A 7163-nucleotide genomic window follows, 5' to 3' on the forward strand; every position below is an offset into this window, starting at 1 on the left:
TTACCCCTGGTAAAGGCGCCAGGAACGGTTGAACCTCGTACCGACAGGCGGATCCCATTCCACGGAATTTTCTCGCAAATTTTCAAAACGGAGGCGAGTAATTTTCAAAACCATTTTCAAAACTTTGGTCGAGTTTGACTCGCGAAATTCGTTTCTCTCTCGCAAGGGAGGGGAAAAATTTTGCGATGATAACAGGTTTGGCGACCGTGATGGGATGAAGCGAACTTCTTTGAAAATAGTATTTTTGGTTTTTGATTTTGAAAATTAAGGAAAAAGAGGAATGAAATATGAAAGTAAAAAATGAATTTCAGAAATAATCGGATTTCAAAAATCCGATTTCGATTTAGGAAATCCAATTTGGGCAAAACTGGATCCAGATTTGAAATTTTGAGAACTTTTGTAAAACATTGATTTTGGTTTCTCAAATTTCAAAGATTTATCTTGAAATTGGGGATAAAAATTGGATTTTGATTTTGAATTTAAAATCCCCAAATTGATTTTGAATAAAAATTGGATTTTGAAAATGGATCTGGATCCATTTTGATATTTCGCAATCCATATCGAATTTTAAACTGGATTCAGGGTATTTTTTAAGAGATTTTTGAAAATCAAAGGATTATTTCTTTAAAATTGGGGGTAAAGATTGGATTTTGATTTTGAATTTGAAAATCCTCAATTGATTTCAAATAAAAATTGGATTTTGAAACTGAATTTGGATCCATTTTGATATTTTGAAATCTGATTTAAAATTTGAATGGAATCCAGGATGTTTTTCAAAAGATTTTTGCAAAACGATGAATTTTGATTTGAAATCTAAAGATTTTTTTTGAAATTAGGATAAAAATTATGTTTTTGAAAGGGATATGGATCCAAAGTTTTGAAAAAGATTGGATTTGGATCTCGATTTGAAGGAAATTGATTCAAAAATGGAAATCGAACCCTGAATATGGATTTCCGAAGAATTGAAAATGGCAAAAGCTTTAAATTCATAAAAAAATTGGGATTTTGATTTTGGATCTTGGATCCAATTCCGATAATGAAACTAAATCTTGGATCTGAATCAGAAATCAAGAAGTGAAATTGCATCTCAGATGTTAAATGAATATGAGTTCAGAAATTTGATTGAATTTGAACTTCTAAATGGATCAGAAGGTGGATCGAGACTGAAATGGATCTGAAATGGTTTAGTTGGATCCTGGATATCTGATGAGATATTCCAGGTTTGAAGAATGAAATTGGACTTTGGATATGGATTTCTGATTGAATCAGCTGAAAAGTCTAGGTTCAGAAAGAAATTAGACACCAGATCCAGTATTGGATCCAATATCTGAATTGAAATGGGTCGGATCTCGAATATTGATAAGATATTAAATGATAGAATTGTTTCGAGTCCGAATTTGGGGTATGTCCTAGTTCAGAAATTATTGATAACAGTGTCCCGGATAATTTTATTTTATTTTTGGTCTTCGCCCTGCAGGGGCAGAAACACAGTACTAAACGAGTCTGAACTAATTTGAGCTGGGCTGGTTCGGAATGAACTGATTCAGAAGCTAGTTATACTCAGATGAACTGATTTTGGAGCTAAATCACTAGCTCAACCAGCTGGAGACAGCTCAATCTGGATTGTATTGAGCTCAAACGAGCTTGAATGAGCTGAAAAGAAGGTCTAAGTGTAAAAAAATGTGATTTTGAACAAAATCTGAGCTAATCAAACTCTTGGTGAACTTAGATCAGACTTACTGAGATGAGATCTACTGGATTTGACTAACTCGAGGATAGTTTGGTTAAGATTTGAGCTAAAGTGAGCTTATTTAGCTAGAAATGAGCTAAATAAGCTGAAATGGTCAGGATTCGCTCATCGTGAGCTTAGAGGAGTTAGAAATGACAGTAATTCTAACTTTTATGAACTCGAGATGAGTTTGGTTAAACCTAACTTACGAGAAGTCTAAGGGTGACCTAAGGTAAAATGGTAATTTTATTGCCTGAAAGGGGTAAAACTGAACTCTAGACTGGGGTAGACCTAGGGGTGAGACTCGATATCGCTTTGCAGGGGATTGGCATCTGTGAAATGAAGATGTCTGGAATGAATTTGGAAAATTTGGGGTGTTTACAGACAACCTTAGAACACATATATGCAAGATTGAATCACTATGAAATTTTTATGACAATCTTAGAACACATATATGCATGAATGAATCGCTATGAAATTTTTTTTACTGCCTTAGAATATATATATGCATGATTGATTTTTTTTTGACAGCCTTAGAACACATATATGCATGATTGAATTTTTTTTGCAGCCTTAGAACACATATATGCAGGATGGAGCCACTATGAAAATTTTTTGACATCCTTACAACACATATATGAAGTATTAAGTCACTACGATTTTTTTTTTACAGCCTTAGAACACATGCATGATTGAATCACTATGAATTTTTTTTAGCAACCTTAGAACACATATATGCATGATTAAAATTTTTTTGACAGCGTTAGAACATACATATGCATGATTGAATAACTATGAAATTTCTTTGATAGACTTAAACACATATATGCATGATTGAATCACTAAGAAATTTCTTTGATAGCCTTAGAAAACATATATGCATGATTGAGTCACTGTGAAATTTTTTTGACAGCCTTAGAACACATGTATGCATGATTAAGTCACTATGAAATTTTTTTGACAACCATAGATCATATATATGCATGATTGAATCACAATGATTTTTTTTTTACAATGTTAAAGCACATATTTGCATGATTGAATCACTATGAAATTTTTTTGGCAGCCTTAGAATACATATATGCATCATTGAATCGCTATGAAATTTTTTTGACAGTCTTAGAACACATATATGTACGAATGAATCAAAGTCAATTTTTTTTCACAGCCTTAGACAATATATATGTATGATTGAAATTTTTTTGTGATACTTAGAACACATATATGCAACATTGAATCACTATGAATTTTTATTGATAGCTTTAGAACACATATATGCATGATTGAATCACTTTGAATTTTTTTTTATAGCCTTAGAACACATATATGCAGGATTGAGTCACTATGGAATTTTTTTCACAGCCTTAGAACACATATATGCATCATTGAATCACTTTCATATTTTTTTAACATGCTTAGAACACAGATATGCATGATTGATTTTTTTTTTACAGCCTTAGAACACATATTTGCATGATTGAATCACTATGAAATTTTTTTGACAGCCTTAGAGCACATATATGCGTGATCTAATCACTATGAAATTTCTTTGACAGCCATAGAACACATATATGTGTGATCTAATCACTATGAAATCTCTTCGACAACGTTAGGACACATGTACGTATGATCTGATGACTATGAATTTTTTTTAATGGCTTTAGAACACATGTATGCATGATTGAGTCACTATGAATTTTTTTTTACAACCTTAGAACATATATATGCATGATTGAATATCTATGAAATTTTTTTGACAGCCTTAGAACATATATATGCAGAATTGAGTCACTATGAATTTTTTTTGACACCTTTAGAACACATATATGCATGATTGAATAACTATGAATTTTTTTTAACAGTCTTAGAACATATATATGCATGATTGAAAATTTTTTGACAGCCTTTTAATACATATATGCATCATTGAATCACTATAAAATTTTTTTGACAACGTTATAACAAATATATGCATGATTGAGTCACTATGAATTTTTTTTTATCGCCTTAGAACACATGTATGCGTGATTGAATCACAATAAATTTTTTTTTGACAGCATGAGAATACATATATGCTTGATTGAAATTTTTTTGAAAGTCTAAGAACACATATATGCATGATTGAATCACTACAAAATTTTTTTGTCAACCTTAGAACACATATATGCAAGATTGAATCACTATGAATTTTTTTTGATAGCCTTAGAACACATATATGCATGATTGAATCACTATGAATTTTTTTTACAGCCTTAGAACACATATATGCATGATTGAATCACTATGATTTTTTTTTGACAACCTTAGAACACATATATGCAAGATTAAGTCACTATAAATTTTTTTTGACATCCTTAGAACACATATATGCAGGATTCAGTCACTATGAATTTTTTGGACAGCCTTGGAACACATATATGCAAGATTGAATCACAATAAATTTTTTTTACAAACATAGAACACATCTATCCATGATTAAATATTTTTTGACAGCGTTAGAACATATAGATGCATGTTTGAATCACTATGAAATTTCTTTGACTGCCTTAGAGCACATATATGCGTGATTGAGTCACTATGAAATTTCTTTGATAGCCTTAGAACACATATATGCATGATTGAGTCACTATGAATTTTTTTTGATAGCCTTAGAATACATGTATGCATGATTAAGTCACTATGAATTTTTTTTGACACCTTTAGAACACATATATGCATGATTGAATCACTATGAATTTTTTTTAACAGCCTTAGAACATATATATGCATGATTGAAATTTTTTTGACAGTCTTATAACACATATATGCATCATTGAATCACTATAAAAAAATTTTGACAACGTTATAACAAATATATGCATGATTGAGTCACTATAAAATTTGTCTTATCGCCTTAGAACACATGTATGCGTGTATGAATCACAATGAATTTTTTTTGACAGCATGAGAATACATATATGCTTGATTGAAATTTTTTTGAAAGTCTAAGAACACATATATGCATGATTGAATCACTATGAATTTTTTTTTACAACCTTAGAACACATATATGCAAGATTGAATCACTATGATTTTTTTTTTATAGCCATAGAACACATATATGCATGATTGAATCACTATGAATTTTTTTGACAACCTTAGAAAGCATATATGCAAAATTAAGTCTCTATAATTTTTTTTTGACATCCTTAGAACAACATATATGCAGGATTGAGTCACTACGATTTTTTTTACAGCCTTAGAACACATATATGCAAGATTGAATTACAATAATTTTTTTTTAACAACCTTAGAACACATATATGCATGATTAATTTTTTTTTGACAGCGTTAGAACATATAGATGCATGATTGAATCACTATGAAATTTCTTTAATTGCCTTAGAACACATATATGTATAATTGAATCACTATGAAATTTCTTTGATAGCCTTAGAACACATATATGCATGATTGAGTCTCTATGAAATTTTTTTGATAGACTTAGAATACATGTATGCATGATTCAGTCACTATGAAATTTTTTTGACAACCTTAGAACATATATATGCATGATTGAATTACAATGAATATTTTTTACAACCTCAGAGCACATATATGCATGATTGAGTCTCTATGAAATTTTTTTGATAGACTTAGAATACATGTATGCATGATTCAGTCACTATGAAATTTTTTTGACAACCTTAGAACATATATATGCATGATTGAATTACAATGAATTTTTTTTACAACCTCAGAGCACATATATGCATGATTGAATCACTATGAAATTTTTTTGACACTTTTAGAACGCAAATATGCATGATTGAATCACCATGAAATTTTTTTGACAACCTTAGAACTCATATATGCATGATTGAATCACTATGATTTTTTCTTGTCAGCCTTATAATGTACATATGCATCATTGAATCACTATGAATTTTTTTTTACAGTCCTAGAACAAATATATGCACCAATGAATCACTTCAAATTTTTTGATATCCTTACAACATATATATGTATGATTGTTTTTTTTTTACAGCCTTAGAACACATATATGCATAATTGAATCGCTATGAATTTTTATTGATAGCCATAGAACACATATATGCACGAGTGAATCACTATGAATTTTTTTTGACAAGCTTAGAACACATATATGCAGGATTGAGTCACTATAAATTTTTTTTGACAGCCTTATTACACATATATGCGTGATTGAATCACTTTGAAATTTTTTCATAGCTTTAGAACACATATATGCATGATTGAATTTTTTTTGACACCTTAGAACGCATGTCTGCATGATTGAATCACTATGAATTTTTTTTTACAACATTTGAACACATATACGCAAGATTGAATCACTCTAAAAAAATTTTAACATCCTTAGAACACATATATGCTTGATTGAATTTTTTTTGGCAACCTTAGAACACATATATTGATGATTGAATCACTATAAAAAAAAATTGACAACGTTATAACACCTATATGCATGATTGAGTCACTATGAAATTCTTTTTGAGAACCTTAGAACACATGTATGCGTGATTGAATCACAATGAAATTTTTTTTATGGCCTTAGAACACATATATGCATGATTGGAATTTTTTTGATAACTTGAGAGCACATATATACAAGATTGAATCACTACAAAAATGTTTTTATATTCTTGGAACACATATATGCATGATTGAATCACTAAAAATTTTATTTGACATCCTGAGAACACATATATGCATGATTGAATCAATATGAAATTTTTTTGACAACCTTAGAACACATATATGCATGATTGAATCACTATGATTTTTTTTTTACTTGCTTAGAACACATATATGCATGATTGAATAACTATGAATTTTTTTTGACAACCTTAGAACATATAGATGCATGATTGAATCACTATGAAATTTCTTTAACTGCCTTAGAACACATATATGTATAATTGAATCACTATGAAATTTCTTTGATAGCCTTAGAACACATATATGCATGATTGAGTCTCTATGAAATTTTTTTGATAGACTTAGAATACATGTATGCATGATTCAGTCACTATGAAATTTTTTTGACAACCTTAGAACATATATATGCATGATTGAATTACAATGAATTTTTTTTACAATCTCAGAGCACATATATGCATGATTGAGTCTCTATGAAATTTTTTTGATAGACTTAGAATACATGTATGCATGATTCAGTCACTATGAAATTTTTTGACAGCCTTAGAACACATTTATGCATGATTGAATCACTATGAATTTTCTTTCACAGCCTTAAAATGCATATATGCTTGATTGAATCACTACAAAATTTTTTTTATAGCCTTAGAACATATATATACATAATTGAATCAGTATAATTTTTTTTTGACAGCCTTGGAACACATATATGTAAGATGGAAACACTATGAATTTTTTTTTACAACCTTTGAACACA

Source organism: Nuphar pumila, chromosome 11 (assembly GCF_984573655.1).
Source record: "Nuphar pumila chromosome 11, dmNupPumi1.hap1.1, whole genome shotgun sequence".
In the NCBI taxonomy this organism is placed as follows: domain Eukaryota; kingdom Viridiplantae; phylum Streptophyta; class Magnoliopsida; order Nymphaeales; family Nymphaeaceae; genus Nuphar; species Nuphar pumila.